This window comes from Sciurus vulgaris, assembly GCF_902686455.1.
Source record: "Sciurus vulgaris genome assembly, chromosome: 11".
Lineage (NCBI taxonomy): Eukaryota > Metazoa > Chordata > Mammalia > Rodentia > Sciuridae > Sciurus > Sciurus vulgaris.
In genome coordinates this window covers 105,837,166-105,854,263 of record NC_136472.1, presented here as the reverse complement: position 1 = coordinate 105,854,263, position 17,098 = coordinate 105,837,166, and the positions used below count along the sequence as shown (strand labels likewise).

General features: G+C 38.7%; 1 protein-coding gene across 2 annotated transcripts in view; it reads left to right on the top strand.

The window, feature by feature from the left end:
• Positions 1-11,274: 11,274 nt before the first annotated feature.
• The window catches only part of RDX (radixin), a 73,546-nt gene continuing 67,722 nt past the window's right edge, over positions 11,275-17,098 (top strand). Inside the window, exon 1 of one of the 2 annotated variants that reach the window (XM_079101620.1) lies at positions 11,275-11,428. The gene's annotated coding sequence lies outside the window, so the exon portion shown is untranslated. The remainder of the gene's footprint in view (positions 11,429-17,098) is intronic. The other variant, XM_079101621.1, reaches the window with a different exon arrangement.

Sequence of the window (17,098 nt, the reverse complement as noted above, 5' to 3'; positions counted from 1 at the left end):
AGCTGTTAGAAGACAACCTGGCCTGGAGCAGGAAGTTGCTAAATCTCTTGTTACTAATTTGTTGTACAAGTATTTTCAATACTGGGCAGGTAATATCTAGGGGCTCACTGGCTTTCTCAGTGACAGATTAGCCTATATTTAGAATAGTGTGGCAGAGACTGCTGCATGCCCACTGCATGGAGTGTCTCTTAGGTGCCACCTTGGATCTTTCAGCCTCATTTGTCCTTGGGGCTTCAGCCTTTTGTTCTGGCCTAGGTGCTGCTGAAGCTGACCAGTTCTGCATGTGCTCAGATTTCACACAGATGTCATGTGATGGTGAGTCCCCTCATGCCCATGTCATATGCCTGCTGATTCCCTTTCTGAGGCTTCTCTGCTGGGATGAGGCATGAGATGCCACAGGAGCTGTTCAGTGCCTACACATGTACAATCAGAATTGCCAGGAAGAATGCCTAGTAGGGTGACCCTCGACAGAAAGGAGACAGTGATTGAAGTTCTCCTCTCACCACACATGGTGACTTCTGAAATATAGTCGTTGACAGTTCCATTTGAGGACTGTCCTATCAAATTAAGCAGCCAGTTGTACTATACTCAAGTGATGCCAAACTCAATAGTCACCCTAACATTGGCTACATCTCCTTCCCTGTCTCACCAGCCCCCTCCCCATTTCTGTTTCCCTGGGTTTTTATTTCCTGGTAAGTTCCAACCTATATGTTTTTACTGCTATCTATGGAACCCAGGTTAAGATATTTATCATATCTATTCTCCCCTATTTCTATGTAAGGCAGTACTGTCAATTTTTACTAAGCACATGGCTACTCAGAAAACAATATAATTTCAACCTTCCAACCTCTCTTGCAGTTAGAATTGGTGTTATATATATATATTATATATATGTATATACATATACATATATATACATACACATATATATTTATATACATATATATATTTCATTGGTTGGATATCTATATCAACTATATTATTAAATATAATTATAGAGGGAAGCAATTTGGAAATGTCCTTATCTCTCCCCCATTTTTTTCTTTAGCAATACTGGGGATTGAATACAGGACCTCCTCCAAGCTCCCCACTGCTCTACCACTGAGTTACATCTTCAGTCCCTTTTTAACATTTTATTTTGAGGCAGGATCTTGTTAAGTTTCCCAGTCTGGCCTTGAACTTGTGATCCTCCTGCCTCAGTCTCCTAAGTAGCTGTGTTTACAGGTCTGTGTGACCTGAGTTTTGTTTTTTTTTTTTTTTTTTTTTTCTTTTAGTTTGTTTCTCTTGGCTTTATGTGATTCTGATCACTGGCACAGCTCTCTTTGGCCATGAGGTAGAAGCCACATACTGGGGATGCTGGAGCACAGGAATGGTGGAATTAGAGCTTCTGATGATTGGGCAGACACTGTGCCAGCTCTAGATTGCCTTCTGGATATCATTTTAAGGGAGAAAAATAATCTATCTTTTTAAAGACACTATTATTTTAGTCTTTCTGTCACTTTTTGCTGAGCTTAATCCTAATGTTCAAGTAGAAAATTGACTTTCTATATAAAAAAATGAGGACAATGGAAGAAAATATAACATCAAGTAGCATTTTATATGGCTTGTTATATAGCAGCACTGAATTTAGAATGCTAGTCTGTCTGATTCTAAAGGTCAATGCTTTTATCATTTCATTACACTATTTCTTACAAATTTAGATTATATGAACCAGATATCCTGTGGCCTAATCACCCTTAAGTTAAAGAATATTGACATTGCAGATTAGCATAGCAAAAACAAACACAGTGTCCCCTGGTTGGGAGCCTGGCCCATAAGTGCTTTACATCCACATGAATACATGTTGCTAATTACAATAGCATTTACTGTGGGGCGGGCCTTGTGCTAAGCTCTCTAGGTAGACCTCTCAAAACCCTACAGAAATAGCATCCTAAGAAGGATGGGCTGCAGAGAGCCCCAACACTGGTCTGGGGCTCCAGTTAGGAGGCTTACTAGCATCCAGGATTAAAAGAGTGGTAAATAGGCGAATTAGGAAGGAATGGCTTGGAAGATTCTTTAATAGATAAGATTAACAGAATTTAATAACTGAGGGAACAAGTTCAGGGTTATTTGCAGGTTTCTGGGATGGATGATTATTTAGAAGATGATTTCACAAATTGAGATGGTACAGAGAAGTGTTGGAAAAAATGACAGGTTCAGTGGTTCAGCCCTGCAGGATTGAGTTTGGGACGTTCCTGGGCACCATGTAGAGATGCCAAGAAGGTGATGAATATATGAGGCTAGTAGAGAAGAGTGCTCAGTTACAGCAGTTTGGGCATGATTTTGTAATATTCGGTAAATGAAATTGACTAAATTTCTTGAGAGAGCAGTAGACCTGCTTATGTTACATTCTCAGCACCTAGCACAAAACCTGAAAATGATTCACAGATTAAGTAAATGAATGAATGAATGAATTTCAATCAGTCAAAAACAGAACACATTTTTTGTTGTCTCAAGTCAAATCCCTATATATATATATATATTTTAAATTTTTACAGACTGCATTTTGATTCATTGTTCACAAATGGGGTACATCATTTCATTTCTATGGTTGTACATGATATGGATTTATACCTTCATGTAATCATACATGTACATAGGGTAATGATGTCTGTCTCATTCCACCATTTTTCATATACCCTCCCTCTCATTTCCCTCTACAAAGTTTGATTGAAATATGATCGTAAACCTCAGCTGATTTCACAGTACCATTGGTCTAGTTACACCATATTTGAATAAGCTTCTTCGGCCAGCGGTAGAACTGAACCACCCTTCAAAATCATTTTTATTGGAAAAAATAAACAAACCTCTCTCAAGTTCCAAAATAGTTTATATCAGACCTTTGGTCAAATAGTTGGAAATGTCATTCTTACATGTTTCTCCTGAAGAACTTACTATAATACCCTGCACATTCATCCTGTATGCCATCAGGTCTATAGTGCATTTGAGAATCAACCATCCGAGGAGCACAGAGCATTGAGGGTCACTTCCCCAACGCTTCAGGGCTACCATGGCCACTCTCTTTTGAAATCAGGTCACTACCCAGCCCAAAGAAGGTGTTTAAAGGAAGAAAAAAACAGAGGTATAGCTCAGTGACTTGAAAAGGACTGCAGAGAATAACAATTGTATTAGATCAAGGATCCAAGTAAATTTGCGAAGGACCTAGACTTGTCACCTTTCTTCATGTGATCATAGCTCTTAAATATTTATCAGCAATAGCCAACTCTGATTTAGACAGTCCCTCCAACTTTAACTGAGATCATGACATTTATAAAATAACTTCTCATGTAAAATAGCACTTATACAGTTATTAACTTGTCAAATCTCAAATTGTATAAAGCAATCTGTTCAGGAAGAGCAGGCCACTCTTCTGTTGTTTTAAGTAATGGCGGGATATCAGGAAGTAAGGGGCAGAGTCACAAATTCTTGCCATTTTACCATAGTAATTATTTCTAGATGTTGTATCCCATGACTGTTGCCAAATACAAGAATGTCATGATTTTCTTTGCTCTTTATAGATGTGTTATATTGCTATGCCTTGTTGACTATATCAAATTGAGAACATCAGGGGTCTGTAAGAGATATTAAATCTAAAGTCAGAAAGTCTAGATTTTAGTTCCACATAAACTTCTTGGGTGATTTCATTCTTTCATCAATTTAACAAATATTTATTGAACACTTTAGAATGCCTTGGACTCTGTTCTATTCTAGAGCACAAGGATGAAAAGAAATGTGCTCTGTCCTTGGGCTTATAGAATTGTAATCTAGTAGGAAGGACAGTTATCAATTTTTAAAAATTCAGGCATTAACAAGGGAAATAAAAGGAAGGAAGTACGGATGGGAAAAAGAAAGACAGTGGAATGAATCTGACATAACTTTCCTATGTACATATATGAATATACCAGAGTGAATCTCACCATTTTGTACATCCAGAAGGCTGGGATTGTAGTTAGAATAAGTCATATTCCATGCTTATAGAAATATATCGAAATAGATTCTACCATCATGTATAACTAAACACCAATTTTAAATGCCAATACTCAAGCTACAATTTTTTTTTTTTTTTTTTTTTTTTTTTTTTTTTTTTTTTGTACTGGGGATTGAACTCAGGGCCTTGTGCTTGCAAAGCAAGCTCTCTACCAACTGAGCTATCTCCCCAGCCCCAGCTACTATTATTGTAGTGGTTAATAAATCATCTTTCTTCTCTGAAAAAAAAAAGTGTCTGTTACTTAGTACTATGATGAAAAATTACATGGGGATTGTACCTGGGAGACTGGGAGATTAGACAGGTTGAGTTATGATTCAATTCTGAAGGATCATTAGGTGTCAATCAGATGAATAGGGCTGAGGGAACAGCATATGCAAGGTCCTTACAACCTGGACTTGGTAGCAGGCATACTCCAGCAATTATAGAAGACCATGGTAACTTGAGTTTGGAGAGCAAGTCCAAACAATGACTAGCAATGGGAAGTCAACCAATGGAGTGGGGTGAAAGGAAGGAGATGTCAGAGGATCATGATTGTATTTCAACAGGTTAACTCTGAATGAAGTATTGAGAAGTAATTATAGGTGTAAAGTCAACATGAGAAGAGCATTTGGAAGGTTATTATTGGAGTCCAGAAGGGATAACAGTTGTGTGACCTGATTGGGGATTGTACAGGTATAAAAAATAGAGGCAAGAAGAGATAAAATTATTAGGACTAATTAATAGTTTGGGTATAAGAATTAAGGAGAGAAAGGTATTAAGGATGAGTCCTATATCTCTGTCTGAGATAGGGAACAAAAGGAATATCAGCTTTGAGTAACACAAACTCTGGAGTCTTAATGTTTTAACTTTCTTTGAATTCTTGTCTAGTTTTAAATTATATGACATAATTCAATCATTTTTCAGAACTAAAGAATGGCCTAACTTGAGTGGGAATTCAAATGTAAATGGTTATCTATTGCCAAATAAAAAAGCACTCCAAACCTCAGTGACTTAAATAACCATTTATTATCTCAAAATTTCCATGGATCAGGAATTCAGGAACAGTATGGCCAGTTAATGTTGGTTCAGGATTTCCCAGGGTTGGCATTGGGAATATTGGCAGGGACTACTGTCTCTGAAGACTTGAGTGGGGCTGGAATAGCCATCAGGTTGCACAGTGGCTCACTCACATGGTTGTTTGCAGAAGGTCTCACTGATGGCAGGAGAACTCCATTTCTCACCATGTGGGTCTCCATAGGCCGCTCATGTTCTCATCACATGGCATGTGGTCTATCCCAAAGCAGGTAATCCCTGCTTTGAAGTAGGTAGCTGTAGAAACTTTTATGATCTGGTTTCAGAAGTCACAAAGTGTCTTAGTCTATTCCTGTTGCTATAATAAAATTCCTTACACAGTGTTATGGTTTTGATGAGTGTTCTCCCAAGGTCCATATGTTAAAGCTTTGTTTCCAGGGGGGTGCTATTGGAAGTATTTTAGGTCCTACTTTTAGGTGAATTTTAGGAAACACATTCAGATCATAGCACATATAACATCAATTCTATTTTATTCTATTTGGTAGCTGATAGTTCTCTCAGGAAGAGGAAAATCAGGCTCCATCTCTTCAAGAAGTCTCAAATAATTTGTGGATGTCTTTTAGAATCACCACAGTAAAATTTAAATCTTATACACTTGATACTTCTCAAAGTGGTAGGTACCTTTCCTTAACAGTAAATAGCACTGTTGTGTAGATTTAACTAAATTAAAGTAAAACTTAAAATGTTACAAACTTCAACTAAAGCGCCAACATTCAGGGTGAATATTTATTTATTTATTTATTTTTCTCTCCCCCTTCCATAAGGAATGGATAACCTAACAAAGTAAAGAGATTAGTTTTTTAAAATACATTTTTAGTTGTAGATGGACACGATACCTTTATTTTATTTATTTATTTTTGCGGGTGCTGAGGATCAAACCCAGGGTTTTACATGTGCTAGGCAAACGCTCTACCACTGAGCTACAACTCAAGCCCTACAAAGCCTATTGAATCATAAGCTCACTGATATTTGGGTCCACAATTACGAAATTTTATGGTAATTCTTGTACATACATGCTTTCTTCATATGTTATAAAACACATAAGGAATTCTACAAATTCCACAATTTTATGTATGAGAATCAATATTTTGCATATAAATTACAAAGGTGAAGAATTCTAGAGCTTGAACACAATTTACAGATGGTATAGTCCAGTTCCCTTATTTAACTGGGGAGAATAAATGTGTGCATGGGCACACACACACAATTTTTCCACCTAGAGTTCTGAGTTTGTCACAGAAAGTTACTGCTGATGAGCTGGTTATTTGGTAACAGTGTGAAGAGGTGAGTTATTGCTCTTTGAGGTTCTTTCTTCCTGTCTCAAAATCTATGATGTTTTCTAACAATATGTGGGAAAGGTATAACACGTGTAACATTCTGTTAACATTGCTTGTAAGTATGTTACAGAATCGTCTACAAAATCTTGCAATGTCATTTTGTAATTTTTGGAAGGAATTGGGAATAAAGACAAGTTTAATAAGATTCCCTTATTGAGACTCTCTGCTCTTCTTATTACATGCTTCTGAAATTTTATTGCTCTTTTTTTACAAACTAAATTGTCTATTATGTAAACAGGACTAAGTCATAACTTTTACTCTATTTTTTTGAAGACTAATATGCTCATATCTATAAACACATGAATTATGTACTTAGCTAATTTGATCCTAGATAGGGAGAGAATAAAAGTAGGAATAAACCTGTGGTTTCCTGACTTGGGTTAGGTACGTTAGCCATCAGACTTCTGTTGACTGTACTGAAATTTTATAGCTTATATCAGCAATTAAATTTGTATGGTTTACTAGGCATACAAAGTAAATGATAAGATAGTTGTATTTACTTTGTCTAATTTTACTGAGGGCTATTATGAGCATAATGTGAATGTGTACTTGAATGGGCAAGATAATTGGATAGTATAAATTATCCTGGTTTCTAGTAGAAAATCCTTTTCTTTCTATGTATAAACATTTAAAATTTTTTTTGTAATTTTGCATTGTGATAGCTTTTTTACTAAATAATTTTTGATGGAAAAACATTTTAGTGTATTAAGATGCTTTAGGATAATATAAGATTTAATACCGTTTTAAGAACCTTGGCTTATACAAAACTGTAGTTTCCAAAGAAATAGGTGGAAAAGAAAGACCTATTTTAATATGTTATCTATGTTCATTTATTTAACAAGTATTTATAGGATGTCTCATTTGCCATAGTTCTTACATTTCATGTATTTCCAGTCATTGCACATATATTTATCCCTAGATTTTCCATACACACTTAAAGTCAGCATGTTCCCTATCTGCCTATCTTGATCTCTAAGTTCCCCTCTGTTCATACTCCCTGTTTACCTTACTGGAACCCACTGGAAACCCTGAAATCATTTTCACTTCTCCTTCTTCACCCTGGTAATAACACAGTCAAATATCGACCTCCTCTTGTTATTCAGTGTCCAAAGCTGGTTACCTTTCCTCACCTTCTCCTCTTAGGGAACTTCCTAACCTGTCTTCCCTCTTGGCACCTTGTGTGGTGTGATGTTCTCTTCTCTAGGCAGTTAATTGCCCTCTTTTCTGTCTTCCTGCATGCTCTGTGTCTGACTTCACTATAGCTAGATTGCAGAGCACTGTTTGCCTTTCCCATTACTGCACAAGAGGGCAGGAACACAGTCTTATTCAAACTAACAAGGGGCCTGCAAACCAATGTTTGTTCTAGGTCAAAAACCTTCCATTTATAAACCATTCTTGCAAAAATGAAATTTCCTCATTTTCTAAAACTACTTTTTCTACTTTCTATATTTTTTTCCCCTGGATATATTGTGGTGAAGGTACAAGTGGGATTATAACAGACTTATTGGTAATAGACTGATTTGGGTCTTTCTTTTTAAAACATATTATGTGCTTCATAAAAAGATTTCTTGTAATTACTGATTAATACCAGATTTTTTTCCTGAAACATAGTTTTAGCAAAAGTGATTCTTTTCCATTTTGAAATTTTAACTGTCAGAACAACAATGAGAAAGACAATTTTCAATTAAATCTCCAATATTTCATTAAATATAAGGAGCAATATAGAACAATAATGATGTGTGTGTGTGTAGATGACATTTGCCATTCATGGTAAACATGATCCTGAGCATAAAATTCCACCAGCTCACTTCACCACGATTATTAGAAAAGAGTGGCATTGTTGCTTTTGTGTAATCAGATAAAAATATTTTTACCCTATAAAATATAGAAAAGAATGAAGGATGGAAATAAGGAATAAAAATGCCCATAGAAACATCACCCAGAGATAACTATGGGGTTCCAGTTTTCTTTTTGCTGACACTTCATAAATTTTGGATAATGCATGCAGTTTCATAATCCCCCCCCCCCACTTAATTAGAATGGCTATTGTCAAGAACACAAGCAATAATAGGTGTTGGAGTGGATGTGGGGAAAAAGGCACACTTGTACATTGCTGGTGGAGTTGTAAATTGGTGCAGCCACTCTGGAAAGCAGTGTCGAGATTCCTCGGAAAACCTGCAGAAAACCTGGAATGGACCCACCTTTTGACTCAGTTATTCCACTCCTTGGTTTATACCCAAAGGACTTATAATTAGCATACTACAGTGACGCAGTCGCATCAATTCACAATAGCTAGATTGTGGAACCAACCTAGATGCCCTTCAATAGATGAATGGATAAAGAAACTGGTATACATAAACAATGGAATGTTATTCAACCATAGAGAAGAATAAAATTATGGCATTTGCAGGTAAATGGATGGAGTTGGAGAATATTATGCTAGGTGAAATAAACCAATCCCAAAATACCAAAGGCAGAATGTTTTCTCTGATAAGTGGATGATGGTACATAATGGCGGTGGGAGGGTGGGGGGGGTAAGAGAAGAATGGAGGAACTGTGGATTATGTAGAGGGAAATGAGAGGGGGGAGGGGTGGGGTATGAAAGATGGTGGAATGAGACAGACATCATTACTCTATGTATATGTATGATTGATTACACCAATGGTGTGAATCTATATCATGTACAGCCATAGAAACAAAAAGTTGTGCCCCATCTGTGTACAATGAATCAAAATGCAGTCTGTAAAAATAAATTAAAAAAATAAAATGTTGCCATGTTGTTACATACATTACATAGTTAAAATTGTTACCTAAAGTGCTATAGAGTAGATCCAGCTACTTAGAAACTTAGTTACCATATATCTTTGCATCTTATAAAATATTGTGATTTGGAATTTATGAATTGAAGTTTTTGCTCTATTTCAGATTATTTAAGCATCCCAGATGTGGGACTGTGGGTGTTAAGAGTTATGAACATACTTTAAGATTGAATCACAATGCCAAATTGCTTTCTAATGAGGTTATTTCAGTTTACATTCCCACTCACACTGTCTGAGATTACCATTGTTATCTCACCAGCCTTGAATATTTACTAATACCATCATAAACTGAAATGTTACAACTTCTGTTCTATTTGCTGTTGCAGAGAACAGAATAAAATCAAGGCTTTTGATGCAAATATATATTTGGGTTTGGTCATAGCTCTACCACTTCCTAGCAGGGTTACATTGGATAAATTACTTAATCCTTTTGAGGATCTCTTTATTCACTTATTTTTAAAAAGTTGATATTAGTTTTTACCCCAAACACAGGATTGTTACAATCATTAAAAGAGATAGTCCTGTGAAAGCATTTCTCACCTGTACCTGACACATGACCAAGAGTGAATTCTCCATTTCAGTTGCAAAAGGGTGTTTGATTAGTGTACTATTTATGAATTTCCATAATACTTTGACCATCTTTATGCATGCAACCTGATGTGGAAGGGTGAACAATTACCTAGATAATTTTTGTATCTCTGGAGGCTAAGGTGTTATCTTTTGGTGGTCTCTAAGAACCACATAAACCTGTCTGATTACAAAGCACACACCTGGTTCCCATCCTTGAGGAATTTGCAATCTAAAGGCCTTTGAGCTTAACCCTCCAGTCTCTTGGGGTTCTTAATTGTTCAGAGAGATCTCCAAAGGGCAAGAGTGGAAATTCACTGAAGAGGAAGCTTAGTGAAAGTGATCTGGAGAGAGTTCCTGGAAAAGCTACTGTCTCAACGAAGGCAAAGGCTAAGGCAGGAAGGATATTAATTATCGTCCTATAAAAGTTAATACTCTTGAGTTTTATTGGAATTTAAAGTTTATTTACAAAAGATAAACTAAAGCATTGCAAACCGGGAAAGACAGGCTAATCGGATTTTGTGTACTTGCTGTTGGAATACTCCTAGCAAGTTTTACTGTGAATTCCAGTAGAAATTCCCAGGAGAAGCAGCATGGAGAAAATGACACTGCTCCAGAAGTAAGGAGAGATCTATCTAGTCTGTTACTAACTGAAGTGAGTGGACTAGACTTAAGACTCTCTCCAAATCTAGAATAAATTTAGCTTTAGCTGCTCTTTGGGTCCTACTTCCAACTTTTTCTTCTCAATCCGCTCCGTTCAACAGTCAAGGAATGTCGTTACTAAAAATGATCACACATCCTGGCTTGGATCAAAACTCGCACTTTTCATTGGTGTCACATCCACTGAGGTGTTTTGGGTGAGTTTACAAATTGCCTCCGAAAAAGCAAGCTTTTCCAGGAGGTTAAAGCCGACAAAATAATTGGAACGTTCTGTTTTGCAAATATAAGCTCCTCTCAGGTAGGCCCATTTCTCTCTCCTACTCTAGGATTTTCAAGCCGAATGGCCAAGTAACGCGCTCGACAGGCTGCCGGATTCCCGCTGGGAAGAACGCCTCCTCGGGGGCGCTGGAAACGCCCTCAGTGAGTTCTCTGGCAACAGCGGGAGTTTCAAGTTTCCACTCGCGGGGGAGGCGGCGAGCGCACTCCGAGCTGGGCGGCTCCGCTACCCTTAGCTGCAGGCTTCGCTCACGCCCGGGGCTCTCTGCAAAGACTCGCCCCTTCGGTCTCGCGCCCGGATTCCCCAGGGGCCCCGGGCCCGCAGCCTGGTCCCCTGCCTTTGCCTGCCCCAGACCGCGGCCTGCGGCTGAGAGGGCCCGGGCGGGGCGGCCCTAGCGGCTGCGGCTGCGTTGGCGCCCAGGCCGCGGCGCGAGGCCCGCTGGCCGGGAGGGGGAGGCGGGGGGCGCGGGGCAGCCCCGCCTTTCCCCCCGAGGAGGCGCCGGGCGGCCATATTGCGGAGCTGTCTGCGGTGACGGCGGCGCCTCTCCTCTCCGGCTGCACGGCGCTCGCACCACCACCTCTCCCTCCCTGCCGCAGCCCCAACGCCTGGCGCCGCCGCGCAGTGCCCCAGCCAGTCGGCGGGCGGGCAGGCAGGAACCGCTCGCTCTCGGGTAAGCCGCCCGCACCCTCCCTTTCCCTCCCGGGCTCCGCCGCAGACGTGGAGGTGGCAGCGAGAAGTTGCGGGGCCCGTGCTGCCCGGCGGTGGCGCCGCCGCCCGGGCCTGGCGCGCCTCAGCTCCCGCCCGCCTGGCCGAGGCGCCGCCGCCGAAAAGACCCAGCCAGGCCGCTCCCAGAGCGGGCGGGAGCCGCGAGGCCCGGCCGAGTCGCGGCGGGCCATGGCCCCACCGTGCCCGGTCCGGGCCGAAGTCGCCCGGAAGCCGCGCGTTTCTTCTCCGGGCGCGTCGCGGGATCCGCCCTTAGCGTCGGCCTCGCACCCCAGACCCGGGGAGGTGGGACTGGGCCGCGGGCTTGGGCCGGCATGTCTATGAGGGTATTTGAAAAATACTGATATTAAGCGTACTTAGTATTCTGTTTTGCACTGTAGGGAAGGCATTGATTAGAACTTCTCCCCGACCTCCAGTTGGAAAGTAAGGGTGTTGAATTACTAGAGAGCGTGCGTTCCGCCCTAGTGGCAAAAAGGATGTTGCCTTGCAGGCTTTGGGGCGCCAGCCTCTCCCGCCGCCCGCACCCACGAGGACAGGCCGGTGTTCCCAGCCGCCAGTCTACCTGCTGCTGCTGCTTTGGGCGCGTTAGGAGCCCTTTAACTTTCTTGGGCCCTTAAGCCACCCAGTTTATTATCTCAGCCTCCACCAGAAAAGTTGAGTACATCACAGCCCCCCTTCCTTTACTGGGTTCTGAACTCAATTCCTGAACTAACTTTGAAAGGGGGCAGTAGATTATTTCAGTTTAAATAGAGCACATCAGTTCCTACACAATGTCATGTTTCTCTAAAATTTCCCAGGATTTGTTTTTCCTCAAAGAGTGATTATTAATGAGGTTGGAAATACGTTAAAAAGTCAACTTCATCAAAAAAATATTTCAATATACAGTTGAGATTTTGCAGAAGACATGTTAGGAGTTCCATGGGAGTCCTGTGACTCCAAGACTGGCATGATGTAAATATAAAAGTCCAAGATAATAAGGGTTTGTTTGATAAGCGAGTAGTTGAACATAGACATTGCAATCTCTTGTTGACGAAGCATGAAGCATACAGTTTTTAGAACACTAAATACTCTTTTATGATGGACGGAGCTTAGAATGAACAATTGTCCTGTTAATTTTGCTGGTTAAGTAATGGCTTAAACCATTTGCCAAAACAGCATCATTAGATTTGAGAAGAAAGACTAATATTTAGAATTGCAGGGTTTTATTTTGTTGTTGCTGTTGTTTCGTTTTTGTTTTTTGGGGGGCGGGGATTGTTTCCCTTCACCAGTGTATCTCCTAAAGAAGCTAATTAAAATATGATAATACGTAGAGCACTTCTTTTGAAGTAATTGTGTACTTTTTAAAGGATTGCACTTTCTTAATCACTTTAAAAATATATTTTGGAATTTAATAAGCAAGTTATAGTGAGGAATGAATAGACATTGGAATTGAGAAAAAATTTTATGGCACTTAAAAATGTTAAATTCTTGCTGTTGTGGATCTTATACATTGTTTTGTTTACTTCTTTATCCATATATATGAAAAGTATGTAGGAAAGGCTCAAATATGTCTGTAGAATAAGTGTCATTTATTTGTTGTGGGGGAAATACGTTGAGTCTGCCCTACTTTTTGGAAATCGTGATTACTTAACTGGAAATTAAATTGATTATTGTTTTCCTTATGATGGTAAGAAATGAAGACTTTGCAGTTCTTTCTGTCTCTTGCTAATTGTCAGTAGTCTCAGGGATGGGAACAAAGGTTTTTGTTGTTGTTGTTTATTGCTTCACCATTCCCAACAGCAGAATTGGACTTTTTATTATTCATTTTTATCTTTGGCAGGCTGTTGAAGTGACAGTCTTTGCATATTTTGCTTTCAGTTCACAATCTTTTAATATAATCAACAATATACATTTTAACCATAGTAGAATCTGAAATGTTGAATGGTGATGGAAATCCTATTTTTTTATTCATTTTTAACTTAATGCATTTTAACTTGAGCCATTTAAAGATGAGGGCCAATTTTAACCAATATCTCTCAAAGACCAATGCCTAAATAATATGTCTCATTAATGTTGTGAAGACTGGGTGTGGTTGCTCGTGCCAGTAATCCCATCTCCTTGGGAGGCTGAGGCAGGGGGATTGCAAGTTTGAGGGTGGCCTTAATAATTTAGGGAGACCTTGTCTCAAAGTAAAAAATTAAATGGACTGGGAATGTAGCTCAGTGGTAAAGTGCCCCAGGGTTCAATCCCCAATGCTGCAGAAAACAACTGAAAAAAATTGTGAATACCCAGACAGTACTGATGAAGCATGTTTTCGTAGGGAATAGCTAAAAGGCTTGCCTTTTTTTTTTTTTTTTTTTTTTGCAGTGCTGGGGTTCAAACCTTGTGCACGCTAGGTAAGCCCTACCACTGAGCCACATCCTCAGCCCCTAGGGTATGGCTGGTGGAATTTCATGTTTCTGCTGTGCACCTGGGAGGTCTAGGAAGTCACCCTCTCTTGGATGGTTTGAACCCTCCCAAACACCAAACCTGGTGGGCACTATTTTATGCCTCTGCTGGGTACCGGATCCAGTGGAGCCAGATTGGGTTGCTACAGACTTTACAAGGTTATTTTAAGTTTCTTGGTATTGATCAGTAAAGGCTATTCTAAGAACTTCCCAGACTTCTATAGCCAGGCTATGCTCATCTCTTTGGTGTTAGAGGTGTTCACTCTGACATCAGACAGTTCCTCCAGTTCTGCCTGTTCTGTTCACTTAAATTCCTGGTATTCCCCGCCCCCCCCCTTTTTTTTTTTTTTTTTCTGTTTTTAGTTGTTGATGAACCTTTATTTTTTTCACTTATTTACATGCAGTGCTGAGAATCGAACCCAGTGCCTCACACATGGGAGGCAAGCATTCTACCACTGAGCTACAACCTCAGTCCTTATTTTTCTTTATGTTAAATGTATATTTTAAACCATGTTCAAAACTATAAATTAACGTATTTCTATGGCAAAGTTAAAAAAAACCCAGAGGGACATAAAGGCAAAGGTGAAAGTTCTCTTCACTTCTCAAACTCCCTAACACTTCCAGCCCCTTTTCCAGTCCTGATTTTCATAGGTAATAACTGTTAACAATTATTGTATGTATAGAAAATGCCAATATTTACACAAGGATAAACATTCTTGATACACCTTGTGATTTTAGAGTCTGTTATAATAAGATTATATTGTAACAAACACAGAAATGGTGTTTATCAATTATGTTAAACACTGAGTAAATCATATTTCAATTTCTTATCATTTGAATGAAATGCTATAGAATTTCCCATACTCAGAAGTGTTTGTATAAGTGAATGTGCAAATGTTACTGATCAATAATTAAAGGTAAAATTCACTTTTTGTGTTCTATTTAGAGTATGATATATAATCAACAGTAAAAAAAAAAAAAAATTAAAAAATGGTGTCCTTTAAAAAATGGTTCATAGCCAGGCAGGTGGCATATTTGCTGAGGCAGGAGGATCGCAAATTCAAAACCAGCTAATCAATTTTGTGAGGCCCTACTCAATTTATTGAGATCTTTCTTAAGAGAAAAAAATATAAAGGACTGGGGATGTGAGCCAGTGAATAAATGCCTCTGGATTCAATCCCTGGTACTGAATAAAATAAAATAAAGGTTCATGATTTGGGATAGTGAAATGTCCATATAATATGTGGTTGTGGTGTTTTTGTCTGGAAACTGTTAGAAAAAGAATAATGGTCTTTAAGATTCATTATTTCTTCATTCCATTTAATAGTGAATTCTTAGTGTCTACTTCCTTGAAATGGTTCATTCAGATTGGGGATTGTATATGCCCACCCCCCAGTTGAATAGCTATTGTGTATAGCAATCCTTGTTAATTCACTAACTTCAAATACTTAGTTTTACTTAATAGGAATTCTAAATCTGTGTATGAGTAAGTTTTGGATTTTGTCCTTCTGTAATATATTGGTGACTTTTTCACGATTTAATTCTAAATTAAATGTTCTAAAGTAAATGTACTGGGAATTGAACCCAGGGGTACTTTATCACTGAGCTACATCTCCATCTCCAACCCATTTTATTTTTTGAGACAAGGTCTAGCCAAGTTATGGAGGCTGCCTTGAACCGGTGATGCTCCTGCTTCTGCCCCCTCAATCGATGTGATTACAGGTGGTGTGCTTCTGTACCCAACTGTACTGTTCTAATTTATGTATATAAACATGGTAAATAAACTTTTTACATAAAGTGATCTAATAATCAAGAAATGCTAGTTACTTTTCTTCATAATTTATATACATTTGAAATAAGCAGTTTGAGTTCTAGTAAAGTGGATTTGTTTGAAAAGATAACTCTAGCGGTTAGCCATTTTAGAGCAGGGATCAGCAAACTGTGACCAGTGTACCAAATCCAACCTACTTGTCTGTTATAACTGAAGTTTTATTGAAACATTTGCATGCCTTTTTCTTTACATACTGTCTGAGGCTGCTTTTGAGCTATAATGGCAGAAGCTATGTGGCTTACAAAACCTGAAATATTTACTGTCTTTCCCTTTATGGAAAAACTTTGCTAACCCCTGACTTAGAGAAAAAAACATCATTTTGGAAGGCTGTTTTAGTTACGGTATCAAAGAAGAAGTTACTGTATTATTTTCTTCAAGATTATAGAATGTATAAAGTTAGTACCTTCCAATTGATATAGATTCTTTTTCCCTAAATTTGAGGTTTTTCTAAAGACTTTTTGGACCTTATATTCTTCTTTCATTTGTGAAAAGTTGAAGTTAAATAGGACTGACTAAGGTGAATTTGTGAACACTCTTTAGGTTTTAACCCTTACATCATTTAAGATGCTTTGGGAGCAGATAACATTTTCAAAACTGCTTAAAAAATAAGGATATTTAATACCTTATACAATAAAGTTCAGAGGCTTAAGAATGGCTCGGTAATCTCACCAAACCCCAATTTTCCTTCTAGTTCTATGCTTTGACATTCCCTGTTGACTTCATAGGAAGACTACTTTTCCCTTGTCCCATATTGGCTGTTGCAAGGATTAGCATCCCATTCAGATACAGTTATATCCAAAGGAATGAGGGGGACTGTGTCCTTTCCAGAAATGCTTGCAAAAGATGTCTTCTTCAATTTATTGACCAGGATTAGGGCATATTCCATATCTTACAGTCACTGGCAAGGGAAATGGAATTTTCCTTCTGTTTCCATTAGACTATTTTAGTCATATGTCACATGTCTTGAATTCCTTCTTACCCCCAACCAAAATTAGATCCAAGACTGACCTGTCATACATAATCATACATAATTAAGCATGAACATGTGTATTCATATCTTCTTGGACACAAAATGTAGTTAAATTATGGAATGGAAAAACATTGATTCCTGTTTAAATACTTGACAAATTATAGTTAATTGACTGAACCCCTCCTGCCTATTTTTGTAAACAAAGTTTTATTTGAACACATCACTCTCATTTGTTTACTTATCATGTATGAGTGCTTTCCTGCCTTTCCAGCAGAGTAGCTGAAAACACATGATATGGCTTACAAATCCTAAAATGTTTACTTACCTGACCTTTTACGTAAAAGTTTGCTGACTCTTGCTTTAAGGTGTGAATCATACATTCAGACAGTG